The sequence below is a fragment of the Miscanthus floridulus genome, chromosome 9, assembly GCF_019320115.1.
Source record: "Miscanthus floridulus cultivar M001 chromosome 9, ASM1932011v1, whole genome shotgun sequence".
Taxonomy (NCBI): domain Eukaryota; kingdom Viridiplantae; phylum Streptophyta; class Magnoliopsida; order Poales; family Poaceae; genus Miscanthus; species Miscanthus floridulus.
In genome coordinates, this window is record NC_089588.1 from 51258433 (window position 1) to 51283071 (window position 24639).

General features: G+C 42.9%; 1 long non-coding RNA gene across 1 annotated transcript; it reads left to right on the forward strand.

The window, feature by feature from the left end:
* The first annotated feature begins 321 nt into the window (after positions 1-321).
* LOC136483249 (uncharacterized) lies at positions 322-24639 on the forward strand. Its single transcript, XR_010765376.1, has 3 exons — positions 322-391; positions 23290-23442; positions 24514-24639. It is a non-coding gene; the product is annotated as an uncharacterized lncRNA (long non-coding RNA).

A 24639-nucleotide genomic window follows, 5' to 3' on the forward strand; every position in this document is an offset into this window, starting at 1 on the left:
TCTATTAATGGAGGTGAATGCATGACTGAAGACCTGACGTATGTTAACACACCCTTCCCGTAGTCAACTGTGCTCAACAACGGTAAATACTATGCCCTCTATATCCCATTCATTGATCTAATACCATGCCAGACCTATGCCAACCATGAACATTATATGATTGACAAAAAGTGGTAGACCAAGCATTCAGAATGCAACAACTACACCGACGCAACCACTATTTGATGACAGTGGTAATTAAAGGATATTTTAACATTCCTTAGACTATATTTGATATACTTTTATTATTTCTTGTGTTATACTAACTTCATGATGGCCACAGATGATGATGAGGGATACATATTTGAAGATGATGAGGAAGATTACGAGGGATACCTATTTGCAAGGCAAGGTGGTACTTGTGACCAATTTCAAAAATCTTTGAAATATTCCACTGCTTTATCTAAACTATTACGACTTAAATGATATTTCATATGAGGAAGATGATGACAATGTCCAATACCATGACTTTGAAGAAGACACAACTTCTATCTTTGAAGTACCTAATCAATATGAAAAGGTGTATAGTAACATGCCTACAAATACCCATATGCTAAAATATGTCGCAGATTGTCCTCACTGCGAAGCGAATAGGTTTGAACATGAACCACCTGGGTTCTGTTGTTGCAATGGAAAGGTTGATCTCAAAGCACTGAACATACCTGACGAGCTGATAAGGCTTTGGTCAAGTGCCAACGCTGATGCTAAGCACTTTCATAACAACATTAGATTTTTCAACAGCCATTTCTCTTTCACTTCTCTATATTGTCGCCTTGATAGGGCTACCACAAGCATGAGAAATAGTGGCATATACACCTTCCATGCACATGGCTAGATCTATCACAACATAATGTCATTTGGGATAGAAGATGATAAGGAGCCAAGACATCTTGAGCATTACTTCTATGATGATGATCCAAGCCTTGAGCTTCGCTATCGATGGTGTCGTGAAGAGCAGTACCAGAAAGATAAGGAAGTTATTGAGAGGCTGGTGGCCATCCTTCGTGACAACCCATATTCACAACATCTTAGGAGTGTGGGTCAGGCTGAACACATTGAGGACTTCATGTCACATTGAACCTTGACCGAAGGCTAGACCAGAGAACATACAACATGCCATTAGCTTTAGAGGTGGCTGTTGTTTGGATCAAGGGAAGCAAACTCCTTGGTTAGTTCTAAAATAGTGTTGCCTTGTATGGGGAAGATAGAAGCAGACACATCATCCGCTAGTATCATGGATGTTATGATGCTCTTTCATACCCTCTATTCTTCCCTAGGGTTGACCTCAGATGGCATATGGATATTTCAAAAAAAGGAGTTAGTATGGAAGAAGTCATCGCATACCATGCCCTTCGTAAGGCTCGTAGTGATTCAGAAGAAGAAATAGGTTTGTTATTTTTCTTATTTATTTAATACTTCACATATACATCAATGGTTATTCTACAAACAACTCTAATTCTTGGTTATTTTTAGGCTCCACTAGTAGACTATGTGTATCTATGCGTGACTACTATTGCTACAAATTTCAAATGCTGTCAGGAATATTTAAACCCATACTTTATGGTAAGCGTATGTTCCAGCAGTTTGCGGTTGATACATACATCAAGATTGAGAGTTCTCGATTGGATTATATACGCAACCATCAATATGATATTAGGGCTTATCTCTACCTAGGATTGATTGATAGCCTACATGCCGGTGAAGGTAGAGTAGAAGTTCTTTGAAAGCGAACAGTGATGCCTTCATCATTTATTGGAGGCCCACGTGACATGATGTGTCGGTACATGGATGCCATGGCTTTGGTCCGGAGGTTCGGTAAACCAGACATCTTCCTCACTATGACATGTAATCCGAACTAGGATGAGATCAAGTGTGAACTCTACCCTGGCCAGATGCCACAAGATTGTGTAGATCACATTGTTCATGTCTTTAGAGCAAACCTAGAAGAGCTAAAGGATAGATTACTAAAAAAGGATATCCTTGGAAAGGTCTGAGCGCATGTGTATGTTGTGGAGTTCCAGAAGAGGGGTCTACCACATGCACATTTTTTACTAATCATGGAGATGAATTACAAGATCACATGCCCAGAGCAGTATGATCTCTTCATCTCAGCCGAGCACCTAAAGAAGAAGAAGTATCCGGACTTATACAAGATGGTTACCAAGCATATGATGCATGGCCCTTGCAGAGCACTTAATCACAATTTCCCATGCACAAAGGGTCATGATTCTTGCAAGAACTGTTACCCTCGACCTTTCTGTGATGCCATAGTACAAGGCAATGATTCATACCCAGTTTATAGATGACATGAAGATGGCCAAATAGAAAAGGTTCATGGACACGATCTTGACAATAGATGGGTCGTGCCTTATAACCCATATCTCCTCCATTTGTTCAACTGCCACATCAATGTTGAGGCATGTGGGAGCATCAAATCAGCCAAGTACCTATTTAAGAACATTTATAAGTGTCAAAACCTGGCGTCTGTGTCTGTGAGAGAGGCTGACAAGGAGGATAGTGAAGGGAATGTTGATGAGATCAAACAGTACAAAGATGCTAGATGGGTAACCCCTATAGAATCCTTGTGGAGGATTTATGGTTTTGATTTGAGTGAGAGGTACCTTGCTATTTTGTCCTTGTAGCTCCATCTTCCGGACATGCACATGGTGTCATTTCACCAACGTGAAGGGGTTCAACGAGTGCTTGATCATCCAGGTGTTGAAAAGTCAATGCTTATAGCATACTTCGAGAAGAATAGGACAGATGAAACAACCCGAGGTATACTGTATCGAGAGTTTCCCAAGTTCTATACATGGCAAGCTGAAAGGTCCTAAATGGATAGAGGGTGGTGAATAGCATATAAAAATTTTCTACAAACACACTAGAGCAAGTGGTTAGTAACCTAAATGGTGAAATGCAATTTTGCTCTAGCTCTAGAAGAGTTGCAAGCCACCTATCCAACAATTCTAGTTGCTATGATCACTAGGCACAAACAATGACTATGTCACTACTCACTAAGAGCTCTCAACAAGTCTAGACTAAAGAGCTCCACTTGGTGATACTAAAATAGCAAGCAAGACAAGCTCTCAAAACTAATTACACTAAAGAGCTTAACAACTAGTTTGTAAGGAATGTAAAAGAGTGAGTATGGTGATTATACCGTCGCGTCGAGGAATGAACCAATCACAAGATGAAGACAATTCAATTACCGAGAGAAATCCAATCACACAAGAGACACAAGATTTTTCTCCCAAGGTTTATGTGCTTGCCGGCATGCTAGTCCCCATTGTGTCGACCAACACTTGGTGGTTCGCTGGCTAAGAGGTGTTGCACAAACCTTGTCCACACAATTGGACACCGCAAGAAACTACCCACAAGTGAGGTAGCTCAATGACATGAGCAATTTATTAGAGTTGCCTTTGGCGCTCCGTCAGGGAAGGCACACGACCCCTCACAGGCAACCGATCGAGGCTGGAGACAATCACCAACTCCGCTCAATGATCCTCCAATCACCAAGCTATCTAGATGTTGGCAAATACCAACAGTAACAAGCTCACAACTAGCTCAAATCACCCAACTAGTGCCACAAGATGATGCAACTCAATGCAATGCACTAGAGGCTCTCCAATCTCACTCAAGATGATAAAATCAAGTGAACAAGTGAGTGGAGTGTGTTGCTCAGCTTTCAAAGGGTGTGCATAAGTGTATGAGGTGCCAAGAGGGTCGCTAAGGCCAACCGCACCCTCTATTTATAGGCACACAAGTAAATAGAGCCGTTATACCCCTTTGGAGTTGTCTACGTAGGGGACAGCGGACACGGTGGTGGCACACCACCCCTAGGCTGGTGGTGCCCCAATGGTCACTTCCCAATAGCTAGAAAACTAGCTATTGGTCACTAGACATGTGAAAGGTCCTTGTGTGGTTTTGGTAATTGAGTGACAACCTAGGTGGACTAATTGTGTTTATATGAGATACATAGGTGATTAGTCCACAGGAACATGTGTGTGAGCTATGAGCAACATATGCCATGAAGGTGAAAATGGCTTGGAAATGTTGCAAAGCTCACACATGTGATGAAGAAGGAGCTCATTGCAAATGAGACATGACATTGAGTCATGTGATCAAGGTGGAGAAGATCAAGACATGACTTGGCTTGATGGACCGGTTGCAAGCATGAAGGGCAAGTTGGAGGCTTTGGAGTGATGGACCGCGTGGTGGTGAAGCTTGAGCAAGACTTGGCGCCGATGGACGAAGGCAATGGTGAAAAGCAAGTGAGGTCAAGATCAATGAACCAACAAGATCACGTGATGATATGAAGTGGATCATATCATTGTTGATCGTGTTGGTGCATGTGTTGCGTCGACATTGGAGGAGATGGAATGGAATGCACAAGGCAAAGGTATAACCTAGGGCATTTCATTTCACCGGTCATAGGTGTGTAGAGAAGTTGATGACCGGGTTTAGGATAGATGGCCGTACTATCAAGAGGGGCAAACTTGTTTGCATATCGGTCATCTAGTGCCACTCGAGTGATCTATCTTTGCATCATCGCTAGGATTGAGTGGCATGGCAAGTTGAGTGGCTAATCCTTTGGAAAAATGATTGTGAAAATGCTAACACACATACACATGATGGTGTACACTTGGTGGTGTTGGCACATTTACAAAGGAGATGAAGTTGGAGTTGATGTGGATCAACTCGGTGATGAAACGGAGGCGAGAAGGGTTAGAAACTCCACCGGCGGACAGTCCGACGGTGCCACCGGCACCCTATACAGAAAAGATAGGGTCTCACAGAGTGGACCGGACGCTGGTCATGTGGTAACCGAACGTTGGGGTCCTATGTCCGGTCAGTGGCGGCAGAGAGCATGTAGGCATCGGTCTTCGATAGGATGCTGGCACTAAAAGTGATCGGACACTGGCAGGGTGCAAATCAATTTAGTTCAAGTCAACCATAGAAGCTCATGATAGTGATAAGAGTATAAGCACAAGATAACAATGCAAATGGATATCTAGTTTGTTTGTTTCAAATGGTATCTAGACTCAAGTATTTCATCAAGAATTCACAAGTGATGTCTAGATCAACTCACAAGTTATATCCTATAAGTGGTACTCATAAAGATAGCAAAGGTTCAAGAAATGGTTTTTATTGATAAATCCAACAAGTGGTTCTATACTAGAAGATTCTTTCAAGTGATATCACATCTACACATAATATCAATCATGTAAGACGATGGTTCCACAAGTGATCCTCAACTTTAAGTGATCATCAAATGAAGAATGCATCCCTCACCTACAAGAGCTCAAGTGTATCAAATGGATGACCCATGCTATCACATAGGGGGAGGTGTCACACAAATTGATATCAAGATCAAAGATTCTATGTGTGGTATCTCAAGAAGCCCTACACAAGATACAAGTAGTACAAGTTACAAGTGGTATCTACAAGTGGTGCCATTCCAACAATCAAGTGATGTCCATAAAAAATGCAAGATTCAAGCCTCAACCATCTACCCCAAATGCATACCTTTGCATCAATGAGAAGCACACCTTTTATGGAAATTGATGACAAAGGGGGAGAGATTGTACAAAGATATGAAAGCTTTGAGATTAAGATTGTACAAGGGGGAGAGATAAGATATGAAAGCTCAAAGAAGTAGAGGTAGGACATGGACATGGACAAAGAGGGAGCAACATTGAAGAAAAGAGATGGATCAAAATTCTTGGACAAGAGAAGCACACAAATAAGGGAGCAAGCTCATGAAGTTTGATTGATTGCATTTGTTATGTGCATGTTCATGTGCTTGCTTGTATTGTATAAGTTCTTAAATTCAATATGCATGCTTGTGTGATGTATGCTAGTTGTAGAATTTGATTGATGAAATGAAAACTAGCATACATAGGATGATAGCTAGACACTTGGTATGCTTTTTCAAGTAATGCTAGTACCTTGCTTTTAATGTTGATCTCATAAGGTATCTAGTGCTTTTATTTCCAAGTGATATCTAGCTAATCATGATGCTAAGGATGAACTTAAAGGTGCAACTCTGATTGGTATCACGCTTCAAAGGTTTACTCTATACACCTTAGCATCATTTAGTAGTAATTACTCTCCCACAATTTTAATCTATGCATATGTGCGAGCTTCAAAACAAACACTCTAGCACATATGTAGGGGGAGCTAATACTACCATTTTGGGTTTGTGGTACTTGTCTAAAATCATTTACACATGATAAAATTGCTTGGGCAAGCAACATGAATCTAAAAGAGCTTAATTTCCATATCTTTGTAGAGTTGTCATCAATTACCAAAAAGGGGGAGATTGAAAGGTCCTTGTGTGGTTTTATTAATTGAGTGACAACCTAGGTGGACTAATTGTGTTTATATGAGATACATAGGTGATTAGTCCACAGGAACATGTGTGTGAGCAACATATGCCATGAAGGTGGAAATGGCTTGGAAATGTTGTAAATCTCACACATGTGATGATGAAGGTGCTCATTGCAAATGAGACATGACATTGAGTCATGTGATCAAGGTGGAGAAGATCAAGACATGACTTGGCTTGATGGACCGGTTGCAAGCGTGAAGGGCAAGTTGGAGGCTTTGGAGTGATGGACCACGTGGCGGTGAAGCTTGAGCAAGACTTGGCGCTGATGGACGAAGGCAACGGTGAAAAGCAAGTGAGGTCAAGATCGATGAACCAACAAGATCATGTGATGATATGAAGTGGATCATATCATTGTTGATCGTGTTGGTGCATGTGTTGCATCCACATTGGAGGAGATTGAATGGAATGCGTAAGGCAAAGGTATAATCTAGGGCATTTCATTTCATCGGTTATAGGTGTGTAGAGAAGTTGATGACTGGGTTTAGGATAGATGGCCGTACTATCAAGAGGGGCAAACTTGTTTGCATATTGATCATCTAGTGCCACTCGAGTGATCTATCTTTGCATCATCGCTAGGATTGAGTGGTGTGGCAAGTTGAGTGGCTAATCCTTTGGAAAATGATTGTGAAAATGCTAACACACATACACATGATGGTGTACACTTGGTGGTGTTGGCACATTTACAAAGGAGATGAAGTTGGAGTTGATGTGGATCAACTCAGCGATGAAACGGAGGCGAGAAGGGTTAGAAACTCCACCAGCGGAGTGTCCACCCATAGAGTGCGGACAGTCCGACGGTGCCATCGGCACCCTATACAAAAAAGATAGGGACTCACAGAGTGGACTGGACGCTGGTCACATGGTAACCGGACGCTGGGGTCCTGCGTCCGGTTTGTGGCGGCAGAGAGCGTGCAGGCATCGGTCTTCGATCGAACATTGGCGCTGAAAGTGACCGGACGCTGGCAGGGTGCATCTGGTTAGGCTGACGTATGGTGACATAGGCGACGCAGAAAGGTTAGAGAAGGACCGGACGCTGATGTTGTGTCCGATCATGACTGACCGGACGCATCCGGTCGCGATTGGTACCTTCCTGGAAACGACCAGACGCTGGGGTTGTTGCGTCCGGTCACTTTGAGTAGCTGCGTCCAGTCATCCCTTGACCATTGAGATCAAGCGACTAAGGTTGAACGGTGGCGACATGTGGCGAGCATCCATTGACCAGATGCTGAGGTCCTGCGTCCGGTCGATATGACCAACGTGTCCGGTCATCCCGAAAAACGCTTAGTGAAGGGGTAACTGCTAGTTTAGCCTGTGGGGCTATAAATAGAAGGGTGTCTCGGCCATGGCTGGTGTTGAGCACCTTGGGGGACTTTGTGCCCATGCTTGAGAGTGCTTAGGAGCCCTCCATCTCACATATGCTTGATAGTGATCATCCGATTGTGTGAGAGAGCGATTCTAGTGCGATTGCATTGTGAGGTTGCATCGAGTGGCACTAGGTGATCGAGTTGCAAGCCGGTGGTGCTTGTTACTCTTGGAGGTTGCCACCTCCTAGATGGCTTGGTGGTGGTCTCCGTCGAAGCCCGCAAGAAGCTTGTTCGGTGCTCCGGAGAAGAGCTTTGTGAGGGACATTGTGCTCGCCCCACAGGAGCCACGAAGAGTAACTCTAGTAAAGCGTGTCATTGAGCTACCCTCACTTTTGGGGTAGGTTCTTGCGGTGCCCGACATGCGGGCTTAGCAGGTGATGCCAATTAGTCGCCGAACCACCAAGTGAGCGGTCGACACAACGGGGACTAGCGTGTTGGCAAGCACATGAACCTCAGGAGAAAAATCACCGTGTCAACCTTGTTCTTCCCGTTGGTTTGCAATCCTCTTTCACAAGCTTGCATTTATATTTCATATACATTGTGCTTGTGTAGTTGCTCTTGTAATTAGTTAGCTTGTGTAGCTTACTAGTGACCTTCTTGCTTGTGTAGCATAGAAGTAGCTCCCTTGCGTGGCTAATTTGGTTTGTGTAACCTTGTTAGTCATATTGCTTAGTTTGTGTAGCTAAGTATTTACACTCTCTAATTTGGCATTGATTGCCTTGTTACTGAGCATTGCTAGTGAGCTTAGGTGGCTTTGTGCTTTTGCTTACTAGCTTGTGTAGGAGCTCCCGTATTGCTTGAAGTACTAGTGGCATAGGTTTGTGTGACCTTGCTTCTAGAATTGGTTAGGTGAGCTCTAGCTAGCCCAGCACCTTTGTTGCTTAATTAGTATCTTTGGAAGATGATAGAGAACATAAATAAAGGGGTGTAGTCTTGGCTAGACCGATAGTTTTAATTCCACACTTGTTTCGGTTAGCCGACGTGATTAATTTTAGAAAGGACTATTCACCCCCTCTAGTCCACCATCTCGACCTCACAACATGGCATGGCGGTGGCACCGCCATAGGGGTGGTGGTGACTATCCCAACAAAGTCCCTAAAACCGGTCCTCTCTGGAAAAATGGGGCGGTGCACCGCCATCACCATGGCGGTGACCTCCCTCACTGTGCCCATCTCTGGAGGAAAACGGTGGTGGCACCGAACACCTAGTGGTGGTGACCAGGCGGTGCACCGTCGTACCTGAGGCGGTGTACACTGGCGTGTTCGGTGACCAACCCAAACTGGTCGTTCTCGGCCCTTCTCTACCATGCCTAGGTGGGCACCGCCCTAGGGGTGGCGGTGCCACCGGATAGGGGGTGGCGGTGCCACCCAGGTAGCTCCAGTAGCTCAATGAGTTGCAAACTTTTGCTTGATTCGATCCACGTCAACTCAAGCTACTCCCCACAAGTGATGCTAACTCTCAAAGTGTTTTCTCAAAACATGTTAGAACCAAGTTAGCATTTCTCAAAATATTTTCGATAAATATTTTCGCTTGCTCTCTGATGTGCACTAGGCCTAAATGCAATGCATGAAGTCCAACACCTAGTGGCACTGGATGATTGAATTGTCTAGTTAAGAACCCCTCTTAATAGTATGGCCATCTACCCTAAACGTAATCATACTCTCTATTGTGTTTTGATTACCGAAATAAAATCCCTAATTATACCTTTGCCTTGATCTCCCAAGTTGAGCACTTAATCATCATCACATGTGGCCATCTCATCATTTGATGTGTTGAACATCACCATTTGAGTGCCACCATACTTCATAACTTGGATTGCACCAACCTAGCTCATATCACAACTCATGACAAAGGTTAGTGTATATGTTTCATCAATTATCCAAAACCAAATTAGGGCTTTCAATCTCCCCCTTTTTGGTAATTGATGACAACCTATTTACAAAGATATTCAATAAAATCTTTTTGGATTCATATTGCTTGCCCAAGCATATTACCATGTGTAAAGGTTATGGACAAGTTTTATCAACCCAAATTGGTAGTATTAGCTCCCCCTACATATGTGCTAAAAGTTTGGATTTGAAAGCTTGCACATATGCATGAATAGAAAGTTGGGGAGAGTAATAGCTACCAAATGATGCTAAGGTGTAAAGAATGGACCTTTGAAGCGTGATACCAATCGGAGTTACCATTTGAACACCATCCTTAGCACCGTGATTTGCTAGATATCACTTGAAAAACAAAGACAAACTATATACCTCATGAGATCAACATTAGAAGCAAGGTTCTAGTACCACTTGTAAAAGTTTAAGGAATATCTATCTATCCTATGCATGTTAGTTTTTCATTTCATCAATCATTTTCTATGATCTAGCATACACCACACAAGCATGTATAGGGAATTTAAGAACTTGTGCCATGCAAGCAACCATATGTAATGCACATTCAAATGCAACATACAAGTTTATGAGCTTGCTCCCCCTACTTGTGTGCTTCAAATTTTAATTGATCCCTTTACAATGTTATTTCATTTGTTTGCTCCCTATCTTTACTATCTTTGTGAATTTCTCTCCCCCTTTGTCAACAATTAGCACAAAAAGTGAGCTTAAATTTTAGATAGGTTGGGGTGAAACCATGTGAAGTGAAGATCATTTTCCCAATTTGGTTCAATCTAGATCATTTGCAAAAGATATTTAACTCGGTTTGATCCAAGGGCAAGCTTCTTCACACCTCCAAATAAGGGTTATCATGCACCATGTTGAGTTAAACACTTATAGTTCATTTTCTAGATTAAACACTAGGTTCACAAGCCCACAAACATGGCATATGTTACCACTAGATCATTTCAAGCATACAAGCAATAGTGGTACCATACAAGTATCAAATTCATTTGATTTTCATGAATGAGCCTAAGACATGTAAGGAATGACTAGATGCACTAAACAAGTCCTTAACAATGGATGAATGACATGTCAATCAACTTTACCTTGCTTTGCTCAAAGGAGAGGCATGTCATATATGGGGGGTGCATCAACACATATTGGAGAAGTCAAGTATGTTCAATTTATTTCTTAGCTTACAAAACCTCTTCTCATCAAGTGGCTTGGTGAATATATCGGCAAGTTGATCATCGGTGCCCACACTTTCAATGCAAATGTCCCCTTTTTGTTGGTGATCTCTTATGAAATGATGGCAGACATCAATGTGCTTTGTTCTTGCATGTTGAACCAGATTATTGGTGAGCTTGATTGCACTCTCATTGTCACATTGCAATGGCACTTGCTTGAACTTGATTCAAAAATCACTCAAAGTAGCCTTCATCCAAAGTAATTGTGCACAACAACTACCGGCCGAAATGTACTCCGCTTCAGTGGTTGAAAGTGCTACACTATTTTGCTTCTTTGATGACCAAGACACAAATGATCTTTCCAATAGTTGGCATGTGCCCGATGTGCTCTTTCTCTCAACTTTGCATCCCGCATAATCGGAGTCCGAATATCCAATCAACTCAAATCTTGCTCCTTTGGGGTACCACAATCCAACATTTTGTGTATGCTTTAAGTACCTCAATATTCTCTTGGTTGCCTTCAAATGACTTTCACTTGGTAAGGCTTGAAATCTAGCACACATGCATACACTAAACATCACATCTAGCTTTGATGCGAACACATAGAGTAGGCTTCCAATCATAGACCGATACATCTTTTGATCCACCATATTTCCACTTGCATCACTATCTAAGTTTCCATTTGTCCTATTGGTGTACTAATTGACTTTGCATCATCCATTCTAAATTTCTTGAGCATGTCTTTGATGTACTTGCCTTGACTTACAAATGTACCATTCTTCAATTGCTTGATTTGGAGACCAAGGAAGTAACTAATTTCTACAATCATGGACATCTCAAACTCATTAGCCATCATCTTTCCAAACTCCTCACAAAAATCTTGATTGGTTGATCTAAATATGATGTCATCAACATAGATTTGCAATACAAACAAATTATTGCCTATCTTTTTGGTGAAGAGAGTGGTTTCAACCTTACCCATCTTGAATCCTTTGGAGAGTAAGAAATCTCTCAATCTCTCATACCATGCTCTAGGTGCTTATTTTAGTCCATACAAGGCCTTCTTCAACTTGTTGACATGGTTGGCCTTCTTCTCATCTTCAAAACTGGGAGGTTGTTCAACATACACAAGCTCATTGATGTACCCATTTAGAAATACACTTTTCACATCCATTTGGTACAACTTGAGGTTGTGGGCACAAGCATAGGCTAACAAGATCCTAATTGCTTCCAATCTTATAACCGGGGCATATATTTCTCTAAAGTCAAGACCTTCAACTTGAGTGTAACCTTGAGCCACTAATCTTGCTTTGTTCCTTACAACTATCCCATCTTGATCTTGCTTGTTTCGAAAGACCCATCTAGTTTCTCTCACATCATTTAGATTCTCATCTTCCTCTTGGGAACCTTTAGTTTCATCAAATTCCACATCATGAACCTCCTCAAGTGTACCACTAGCCAGATTCCAAACTCTATAAGCCTTGCTAGTAGTTGAGTAACCAAGTAAGAAACCTTCATCACATTTCTTCTCAAACTTGCTCAATCTAGTGCCTTTCTTCAATATGTAGCATTTGCAACCAACACCCTGAAAGTATGCAATATTGGGCTTTCTACCATTCAAGAGCTCGTAAGGTATCTTCTCCTTCAATGGATGACAATAGAGTCAATTGCTATAGTAGCAAGCCATGTTGATTGCTTCAGACCAAAATGAATGACTCACATTATACTTACTCAACATTGATCTTGCCATGTCAATCAAAGTTCTATTCTTCCTCTCAACTAGGCCATTTGATTGAGGAGTGTACTTAGCCAAGAATTGATGTCTAATTCCAAACTCATCACAAAGCTCATCAATTCTTGTATTCTTGAACTCACTTTCATTGTCACTTCTCACTTTCTTGATGGTTGTTTCAAACTCATTATGAATTCTCTTGATAAATATCTTGAAGGTTACAAATACATCACTCTTGTCAATAAGAAAGAACACCCATGTATATCTAGTGAAATCATCCACAATCATAAATCCATATTTGTTTTCAACAATGCTAGTGTATGTGGTTGGTCCAAACAAGTCCATGTGCAATAACTCAAATGCCTTAGATGTGCTCATCATGCTCTTCTTAGGATGTGTGTTGCCAACTTGCTTTCCAGCTTGACATGCACTACATAGCTTATCCTTCTCAAATGTGACATCTTTCAAGCCTCTAACTAGATCATGCTTAATCAATTTATTCAATTGTTTCATTCCAACATGACCAGGCCTTCTATGCCATAACTAACACATGCTAGACATAGTGAGCAAACATGTTGACAATTGAGCTTCACTAGCATTCAAATCAACCAAGTATAGATTCTCATATCTAAAACTTTTCAATATCAAGTTAGAGCCATCTACACTTATGATCTCTACATCATCAACTCCAAATATGCACTTGAAACCAAGATCACAAAGTTTAGCTACTGACAAAAGGTTGAAGTTCAAGCTCTCTACTAGTATCACATTGGAAATGCTCAAGTCATTGGATATTGCAATCTTACCAAGCCCTTTGACTTTGCCTTTGCCATTATCACCAAATGTTATACTATCAATCTCATTGTCATCATTTGAGTTGATTGAATTGAACATTCTTGAATCACTAGTCATGTGTTGTGTGCACCCACTATCAAGCACCCAATGCCTTCCTCCAGCTTTATAATTTACCTACAAAAGAAAATCAATTCTTTTTAGGTACCCAAACTTGCTTGGGTCCTTGAAGGTTAGTTACTTGGGTCTTTGGTACCCAAATAGCTTTCTTCTTTGAGCCCACAATAGGTGTACCAATGAACTTAGCCTTCACACCATTCACACCCTTGGTAAGCTTGTAACAAGAATCAAAACAAATTGAGGATATATTAGCATTGTTCTTGTTCTTGTTCTTTATGCAAGATTGCTCTAAGTGCCCTACTTGCTTGCATCTATTGCAAAACCAACCATTGCTCTTCACAAAGCTAGCTTTGGGAGTAGCAAAGGCTGCCTTGCCTTTCTTGGGGTATAGCCCAATCCCTCTTTGTTAAGAGAGAACCATTGGCTACCCAAGCACTTTAGCAAGCGGGCCTCACCGCCATAGGCCTTGGCTAGGGCGTGAGTGAGCTCATCCACCTCTCTCTTGAGAGTCTCATTCCCAACCATTAGTGAGGCATCACAAGTGAAACCATCACTAGTAGTAGAGGTAGGAGTGGTAGCGGTGGTGGATGATGAGCTACAAGAAGGGTCAGTGGGAGCAACAACAATAGGTTCATAAAATGATTCTTCAATAATGTCACATGTTATGCCTACATCACATGATACTATAACCATTTCCTTATCTTGTTCAAGAAGCAAGGAGTGAGCCTTTTCAAGCTTGGTGTGAGCTTTGCCAAGCTTCTCATGGGCTTCCACTAGCCTCTCATGAGTAGCATTGAGCTCATCAAAGGATTGCTCAAGAGCATTAAGCTTCTTTTGTAATTCTTTGCACTTCTTGCTTTTCTTGTTAATTATTGAGTCGGCTTGTTCTAGCATGTTCATTAGTTGTTCATTTGAGAATTCATCATCATCACTATCATTTTCACTTTCACTCTCATCATATTTTACCTTGGAGCCCTTGGCCATGAAGCATGATGGAGTGTCAAATAGTGAAGGCTTGTTGTTGATAGCAATGCTGTAACAACCCAGGTTTTCCAATAACCAAGAATCTGAACTTAAAAATTTTTCTTACAAAACCCATATATGGTGAGTGTGCATACTAGGAAACCACCCATGTAGTTGCACAAGTAGAACCAAGTTAGCATGGTTGAGCATTTTATGTTTAATTCAACTTGTGAGTTGCTTCTTCATGATTTTATGTGATGTAATAAAATCAATCCAACCTTTTTCAATAAAATGTGTGTGCGTGTGTTGCCAAACATTTGGCTTTGACCCTAAAGCCCTAGATGACTTCTAGTGGACCCCACTAGGGTGTATACATGTTGGCAACACATGTACACACACATAGGAGTCCTAGATGTAGTGTGGAAATAGAAATAGAAATAGAAATAGAAAAGGGATTGGAAAAGGGGAAGGAAATAGAAAAGCCAAAGAAGCCCAATGGTAGCAAGCAGTCTCACCCCCGCTGGCCCATGCACCCATGTGGCCTAGCACCTACGCCCTCTCCCCCATGCGCGTGCGGGCCTGCTTTGCCTACACCACAGCCCAGCATCGTGTCCGTGCGCCCACACCCGCGCATGGCCGAGCTAGCCTAGCAGCGGCCCACCACCATGCCCGCATCGCCCTCCCACTGCCGCTGACCAGTGGGACCGCCCTATCATCCCCTACCCTGCTCCCCCTCTCTGCTTTAAGTGAAGCAGAGAATCACGCCATGCCGCTCACCGCGCAAGCCATCCATGCCCTGCCCCTTGCCCGTACGCGCGTGGATGCTCGCCACATCGACGATCCATGCCACCACCTACCCCAGTTGGTGCCAGCCTGCCATTGACACGAGCACCATGGCCTGAGCCCTTCACAGTGCGCCTACCACCGCCTAGCACCATTGTACCCACCCTTGATTGGCCGCCGCATGAAAATAGGAGCACCAAGGCAACCGCGCTCATCCCCGTTCCCTAAAACCATAAGCTAGAGCCCTTGATCGCCCCCCACGTGCCCCCTTCCCCTCCATTCACCATCTGCCACCACCATGGCTATGAGCTCCCTATAAAAGGGCACGCCTAGTGCCCTAGCACCCTTCCAATGCCCACGTGCGCCACTGGTGGTTTCACCAGCCACTCACCAAGACCAAGAGAAGGGAAGGAGAAGGGAGGAGGGAAGGAGAAGGAGGACGACTGCGCTGCTGCCATTGAGGAGCCACCGTCGGAGAAGAAGACGGTGCCCTGATCATCTTCCTCATCGTAGTGGTTCAGCACGGCACTGCATCGCCTCTCCATAGCCTCAACTCACCACTGTACAGCTACCCTACCACCCCAAGGCACACGGTGAGCCACTGCTTCCTCTGCTCGCTAGGTAGAAGGAGCACCTTGGCGAGTTTCCCATCACCAAGGGACACGATGTGCGCTAGGTAGAAGGGGAAGGAGACCCCCGGGAGCCACTAGCCGTGTTCCTCCTCACCGGAGCCGCACGCCTCCCATGCCGCTATTGTGATCTCACCAATCCCAGATGCCTCGTGATGCAAGGAGGGGCCGATGAGGTTAGCCATCACCCCTGAAAGCATCTAGGCCCCTAGTTGGGTTTCGGTGATTAATGACAATACATGATTACTGTGACTAACATGTGTTTTGCAGAAACAATTGAGTTAGGTCACGGTAATAGAGATCGATTGGGCAATCATGGTTGTCATGCCCCTACAATGGAAATCATTTCAGTTTTCAAAGGATGGATGACAAGGTTTAGGATGGACTAGTTCTAAGTGTTGATTGGAGTTGGAGAGACACTTAGAGTAGTTTATGACTTTGTTTTTCCTTTGGCCGTACTATTAAGGGGGGTATGAACGGGTAGCTTGACCTAGGTGAGACTAGTGAGTTAGGTGTGGTGCACACTTATTAAAATTAGCACTAGGTAGCTCCAAAACAGCCCTATGATCCAATGGAGCAAACTTCATTCACATATGATCATGAGCTGGAAGTGAATGGAGGGTCAAATACTAACCGAACGCTGGCTCCAATGTGACCGGACGCTGGCTCAGGGTCCGGTCAGTTCATTTGACAAAGGTGATTGCGTCTGGTTTGATCGGACGCTGAGGGCCAGCATTCGGTCGACTCTAGTAAGGTTCTAGAGAGGGAAAATTGTGACCAGACGCGTCCGGTCACACTACAAACACTAGAGTTTGGGGTATACTGATCGGAGCGTCCAGTCACCCTGCAAAGGCACATAACGGTTCATTTTTCAGCCCATGTTATAAATAGAGCCTCCACTCGTGTGTGGGGGTACTTTTGCTCATTCCAACAGCTGAGAAATACCTTAGAGAGTGCCAAGAAGGGCAAGGTCCTAGTGAGGTGATTGAGATTTAAGAATCCCAAAGAGAGCCCTCATTAGTGAAGATCAAGAGTAGCAAAGTGTGCATCCACCTTCTCATTAGGCTTGTCGTGGTCAAGTGAGAGTTTGTGCTTGTTACTCTTGGTGATCGCCATCACCTAGACGGCTTGGTGGTGATTGGGAGCTTGGTGATCATCTGGAGAGCTTGTGGATGACCCAACTCACATTGTGAGTGGTTGTGGGTGATTCACCGTGACGGAGTGTCGAAGAATCAACCCATAGAGAGCACTTGATCCTTGCGTGGATCAAGGGGGAGCTACACCCTTGCGTGGGTGCTCCAACGAGGACTAGTGGGGAGTGGCGACTCTCCGATATCTCGGCAAAACATCACCGCGTTCCTCTCTCTCTCCATTTACTTTGAGCATTTACTTTGAGCAATTCAATACTTGTCTTTACATTCATAGAATTGCCATGCTAGAGTAGGATTGGAATTTAGGTTGCAAGTCCTTTGTGTGGTAGAACACTTAGAAACACTTTCTAGGCACAAGGGGTTAATTGGGCTAACCGTATGATTTAATTATTGCAAAGATATTTAGAATTAGCCCAATTCACCCCCCTGTTGGACATCTTGATCCTTTCAATTGCTATCGGAGCCTCGTGCTCACGTTTTTAGGCTTTACCGCCTAGAGCAAGATGTCTCATAGGGATGGACCTCCTCCTATCTTTGAGGGAGATGATTTTCCTTATTGGAAAATTCACATGGAGGCGTATTTGGAAGCTCTAGATGTTGGTATTCTTAGAGCCGCCTCACAAGGCTTCCCAAAACCTCAGGATGTTACTCACCTACAAGGCGATGAGGTGAATTACGAGAAGTGGAATGCAAAGGCTCGAAACACCATTTTTAGAGGCCTTTGCAAAGATGTGTTCAATCGGGTGAGGAATCACAAAGACGCCCATGCACTATGGTCAGACGTTTGTGTGCTCCATGAGGGAACAAAGAGTGAGCGTGAGGAACACTATCATATTGTCATGAAGAAGCTCAACTCTTTTAAAATGCTTCCTAAATAATATGCTAATGAGATGTATTCACGTTTGAATGTTCTTGTAGAGGAAGTTAATGGGCTTGGACTCACTCAAATGCAACCATCCGATGTTGTAAGAAAGATCTTGAGTGTCCTCCCCATTGACAAATATGGGCATATTGTGACCGTGCTACATCAAGGTGATCTTTCCACCGCTACACCGACACAAATCTTGGGAAAGATTAATGCTCATGAGATGTATATGCACATCACACCTCAAGATGGCTCATCCTCTACAAAGAAGAAAGAAAAAGACTTAGCATTCAAAGCTAGCCAAGAGAAGGGCAAAGCAAGGCTTGAGTATGAGAGCTCAAGTGATGATGAAGTTGATGATGAAAGCCTTGCTCTCATGGTGAAGAAAACCGCCAAGATGCTAAAGAAGCTCAACAAGAGTGGCATCAAGTTCGATGGCAAGAAGAAGTTCTTCACAAGCTCAAGAAGAAAGCCAATCTCCAAGATGGATTGTTACAATTGTGGCAAACTTGGCCATCTAGCTCACCAATGCACTAAGCCCAAGAAAGACAAGTTCAACAAAAAGAACAAGCCATACAAGAAGAGAGATGGCAAGAAGAAGGGCTTCCACAAGAAGAAGAAGAGTGGAAAGGCTTACATTGTTAGTGATTGGCTCATGAACATTGATTCATCTAGTAGATCATCCAATGATGATAGTGACGACGAGAAGGTGGCCGCTATTGCTATTGATTCTTCATCATCTTCACCGCCACCACCGCCATCATCCTCTACACACCTATGCCTTATGGCCAAAGGTGAACAAAAGGTATCACATGATGATGATAGTAGTGGTGATGATCATGCTCATAATGATGATAGTGATAGTGATAGCAATGATGATGAATATGAGTCACCTACTTATGATGATCTTGCTAAATTGCTAAAGAAATACACTAAGATCATTATAAAGACTAGAGCTAAAAATGAAAAGCTTGAGATTAAGAATGATTCTCTTTTAGCTAAATGTGATATAGCCGAAAAGGCTAGTGTTGAGCTTAGAGAAGCAAATGAAGCTATGTCATCCAAACTCAAGGAGCTCAAATCTTCCAAGAAAGAGCTTAAAGATAAACATGATAAACTTGAGTGGGTGCACAAAGAGCTCATCACTAGCCATAACAAGCTAAAAGATGAATATACTACTCTCAAGATTAATCATGACAATCTTGTTATTGCTCAAGAATTTTTACCCAATGAGCCACATGATGCTACTAATGATGTTGTTAAGATTGATATAGCTACATCATGTGATGATTTAATTGATGAGAGCATTGAGCAAGGATCTAGTGGCAAAGGCAAGCAAGTGATTGAGTGTAATGACTATGATGAGTATGTCAAGCTCAAGCATGACATTGAAAAGCTCAAGAAAGAGTTTGAAGAGTTCAAAATCCACAACACCATTGTGCTAGAAACTCTTGATCATGATGGTGACTTGATCCTTGAGAATGAGAAGCTAAAAGAAGAAAACAAGAAACTCAAGGAAGAGAGAAACAAGCTCAAGTTGGAAAAGGAGCATCTCAAGATTGGATTGATCAAGTTCACTAGAGACAAGTATCTCCAAAGTGAGCTCCTAATGAACACCGTCATGAAGATGGATAGAAGTGGCATTAGGTACATGGCAAATCAAGAGAAGAAGAAGGCTCAAGCTCAACAACAACAATCAAAGCCAAAGCCAAAGCCAAAGAGATGCTTTGAGTGTGGACAAGAAGGCCACTTTGCTCATGAGTGCCAAACTCCACCACCACAACCCTTGCCCAAGAATGCTAGACCCTTTGCTTTCAATGTTCACTACATGCTTAGAAAGGATTCTAGTGGAAAGATGAAAGCGATGTTCTTAGGACCTCCAAATAAGAATAGGCAAAGAAAATTTGGGTTGCAAAGTCACTTGTTGAGAAGGTGAAGGGCCCTCAACAAGTTTGGGTTCCTAAAGCTTGATCTCTTATGTGTACGTGAACTACAAGATCGGTGGAAGTCATTAGGTTATTGATAGTGGTTGCACACAACATATGACCGGTGATCCTTGTATGTTCACCTCACTAGATGAAGAAGTAGATGGACAAGAAAGAATCACATTTGGGGATAATTCAAAGGGCAAGGTCAAAGGATTGGGCAAAGTGGCAATATCAAATGATCATTCAATCTCCAATGTGCTATATATTGCTTCATTGAGCTTCAACTTGCTATCCGTTGGGCAATTGTGTGATCTTGGCTTCCAATGCTTGTTTACCAAGAAGGAAGTTGTTGTATCTAAGAAGGATGATGAACAAGTGATATTCAAAGGATTTAGATACAACAACCTATATCTAGTGGACTTCACCTCCGAAGATGCAAACTTGAAGACTTGCCTATTCACCAAAACAACACTTGGGTGGCTATAGCATAGAAGACTTGCTTATGTTGGGATGGGCTCACTCAAGAAGCTAATGAAGAATGATTTGGTGAGCGGGTTGAAGGATGTGAAGTTTGAGAAGGACAAGCTTTGTAGTGCATGTCAAGCCAGCAAGCAAGTTGCAAATACTCATCCAACAAAAGCTTTCATGCCAACCGCAAGAGTGCTAGAACTCCTTCACATGGATTTATTTGGACCAACAACATACAAGAGTTTGGGAGGAAATCTTTATTGTCTTGTGATTGTTGATGATTATTCATGTAACACCTCGGGTGTTAGCCTTGCATAACTTGACTTGCATAACATGAGCATGAGCATCAAGCATTCATAAATCATCATTTACAATTGAAACATTTGATCGAAACATCTGAAACATTGCTTGTTATCTCGTGTTTCTTGGAACATATGCATATGATCTTGTACAAATGAATGCAAGTGGGTAATGCTAGTCACTAAAACACCTTAGCTACACTTAGGTTAACAAAAGGAACCTTGTTCATGAAGGCCACATCTCATGATCAAGCATTTAAGTGATATTTCATGTGTTGACCTGGATAGCTCTATGAGTGACCACTGCATGAAATGATAGGATGACCTTGCAAATTGCTCAAACATGCTTAGGGTATCATTAGGAACAACTTTGGTATTTAGTGCTAGGGCTAGTTTGGTCATTTAGCCATGGTTTGAATTTGTATCATGATTTCAAAGTGACATGTTTGACTAAAGTTGAACTAGGTGTTAGGGACCTTGCATGGAGGAGTTCACTAAAGCAAAGTTGTAGTGTTTGACATAAGGAACAACTTTTATTTTTGGGTCATGGACTGATTTAGCTTCTAACATGCTTGAATGGGTCCCACAAAAACCAGCAAAACCAAGCTTTCATTACTTAACGATTTTTTTCTAAGTCCTTTTTACAATGGCAGTTGACAGGCTCAACTTTGGATTGATTTTTCTCCCTATCTGTTGCGAATTAGAAGAAGGTTTCTTAAGAGATATTGTAAATGGTACATAGGTCTACAAAATATATTTAGGGTGTTTGCACAAAGGAGCCACGGATTAGCCGATAAATCGTTTCGAAAACTCGTCGTCAAGCACTGCATCGCGCGACTGACGAACTGAATCGCAACGTTCAATGGCCGACCGGTTTTAGAACCCGCAGGCTGCGTGTCCCCGGCGACGGCCGCGCATCGCCTCTGCTCTGCCCAGCCAGGCCACGACGCGCCTGGGCGCGCCTTCATCCCCGCCAGCGTCCGCCCGACCCCTTCCACGCCCCATTTTTCGTCTCCTCGGCCTTCTTCCTCGCCCGCTGCTGCAGGCATTCCCGCACCAGAGCCGCCAGCGCCATTGCCGACGGCAGCTCGTCCTCGCTGCTCCTCCGCCACCGCAATAGCACCACCGTCACCCCAGCAACCCCAGACGTCCCCCTTTGCTCGCTGTTCAAGCTTGGTAAGCCGCAGCAACGCGCACGCTCCCGCCGGAGTTCGCCGCCGTGTTTCGTCGTCGTGGCCACGCCGTTGTAGTCTACCATTCCACGCGATAGCTGGTGCGCTAGGTCCGCCGTAGTACACCGGTGCTCGTCCGAGCCTTAGATCAGGCCACCGAGGTTGTCGCCGGCATTTTGCCGTGGTCTAGCCCCGCCGTTCCGCCATGGTCGCCGCTGTCAGCTCTAGGGTCGGCAATAGGACCGGCCAAGTGGCTCAATCGCTTCGCTAGGTCACGTAGGTCGTGTGGTGAAGACGTTACCGCCGGCAAAGCTCGCCGTCGACGAGCCATAGCCACGCAGTGCCCAGCAGCGCCGCTGCTGTCCCCTGACCAGCGGGTCCCACCTGTCAGCGACAGCAGTAGTGAGGGATAACTCATTTTGAATCCAGTTTTTGATTTGTTTTGTGAAATTTGTATCTCTAGTTTGGTAGCTCCAAAAATTGTGAAATAAATATGATTGTGTTGCTTAGGAAGTGTAGTATTTAGTAAAAATATGTTCTTGGCTTCAACAGTAGAAATTTCTGGAGATTTAAATAAGGATTTGAAATGTGCTTTTGAATGCATTCAAATTTGTTTATTTTATATCTAAAGTTCTTGTGCTCCAAAAATTATGAAATTTTTGTGGTAAGCTAGTCTTAGCATATGTGAACTCTGGTAAAAATTTGAGGACCAGTGCATGTGTAGATCTATAGTTATAGATTTTTATTTTATAAATTGTTAATCCTTGCATGAATTTTTATAAATTAATTATGAGTCCAAAATTCATGAAATTTATTGGAGGTGATACTAGTACCATATGGATGTTAAGAAAAATAAGAAATCTGTTGCTTGACACTTTTCAATAGGATTTTCCATTTATGCTATTTCAAGCCTTGTTGCCTTATCATTTTTATATAGAATGTTCTACTTAGTAAAATGACATGAAATGTTTATGGTAGTCCTTTGATAGCATTAGTGAGGCACTGTAAATTTTTGAGAATTTATGAAGTACATCTGATATATGTTTATTATTTAACCTAGATATCTAAATAAAATAATAAAGGCATTTAAATAAATAGTTTGGACTTCACCATTACATCATCTTGACTGTATTTGGTATGCTTAAACTGGTGGTAGAGTCTAGGTTGTCAAATTTTGAATAATTACCTGAAGTAGAAGTATTTTTACTTTATATTGCATGTTAAATAGTTTCCGGACTGATTCTAGAATGTGATGAGTTGCATGTTGAAACTGATGTAGACTGTAAAAATGGTTAATAACAAAGTTGTGGAGAATTTGATAAGCTTTCCAGAAAGTCTAGTATCACTGTTTTTGGATTTGTAGAACTCCAGTTATGAGTGAAACAAGTAGCTACTGTTTGTGGCATAATCGATGCATTGTAGAAGTAGTTAAGTAATAAGCGAGAAGAGATATGCACCTACTCAAACAACGTGATGCACTTGTTAACATATATGTATTCGTAATACTTATATCATACTCATGCATCTAGGATCGGAGGAAGAGATCACGTTGCTGGAATTCGAAGAAGCAGAGGAAGGGAACCCGCAGGAGAATCCGCATGCCCCAGCTCCCGAAGGCGGGGAGCAGAACCCTGAAGAGCTTCCGGAGTGCCCTGACCACCGCCCTACTTCCTTTCTGCGAGGCAAGCCCCGGAGCATTATAAGTCTCCCAGTAATTTACAAATGTTTACTTACGTATTTATGATTGATGCATTAGGTTATAAGAGTTGAATGAAACCACTTGATGCATGTACATTCCTTGTCCAGATATTAACCCTTTAACCGGTATAGGTCCAGGATCGAATATATGCTTAGCCATGCTTAGACCGATAGAAGTCGGGTGATGTCCTGTCACCTGCGAGATATAGGTGGATACCGGAGCATGGTTGGCTATATCTGCTATCGTGGAACAAAACCATGTGGTAAAAATAAATTAAGACCGGACGGGAAGTCGATAGAGAAGCAACAAGACATGGAGGTCTTGGGTGTGGATTTATCCCCATCTGTGTCGATTAAGGACCGTACCGTTGTTGGCGCTTCTGACAAGATTGAACGCATGCCTCTCACTTAGCTGGCCGGATAACTCATTCCGACCGTAAAGCCGAGTAATTCAACTCAGGCCGGGAACCGTTCTGTTGTGCGCTCCTTCCGGGGAACGATCAGACTGAGCCCAAGGGCAGGCTTGGCCTGAGCATCCTGGCATCTGGTGTTCCAGATTGTGCGGCGCGGTACGGACCCACGAAATGTGTACCTGAGTTGTACCAAAGGTGACCTAAGACTATCATGGCTGATAGATCTGGGTTTGTGTTAGGAATAAATTCCCAGCTGGTTGAAATTGATTCGAATCGCCGTCTCTCCCGGATAGTGAGAAACTTGGCTAGTCCCAACATCGTAGCAACTATATTATGAAACATGATGGTTCAAATGAATATGGAATTACAATACCTACTATGGTTACTATTGTATGATTCTAAATAATATACCACATGTTTGGCACAGGATAGTTGCTAATCTAGAAATGGATAGTTATAATTAACTTGATAAAAGAATCACAATTGTACAACGGTTAATTGCCTTTTACGCAAAATGTTGTCAAGTTACGTCCACTTATACAGCCTTGCATAATCCTTGGAGTCATTTTATTTCTGGTTCATGATGGGTAAGTCTAGCTGAGTACCTCCTCATACTCAGGGTTTATTTTCCCATTGTTGCAGATGGCACTGTGTATCATGGTTATTGCAAGAGTTGCTTCTATCCCGCTGTGGATGAGGAGTAAGCCTTGGGCAGGCTTCTTTAGTAATTCCTATCTTTGCTTTTGTGGACCGTGATTTGGCTTGGCA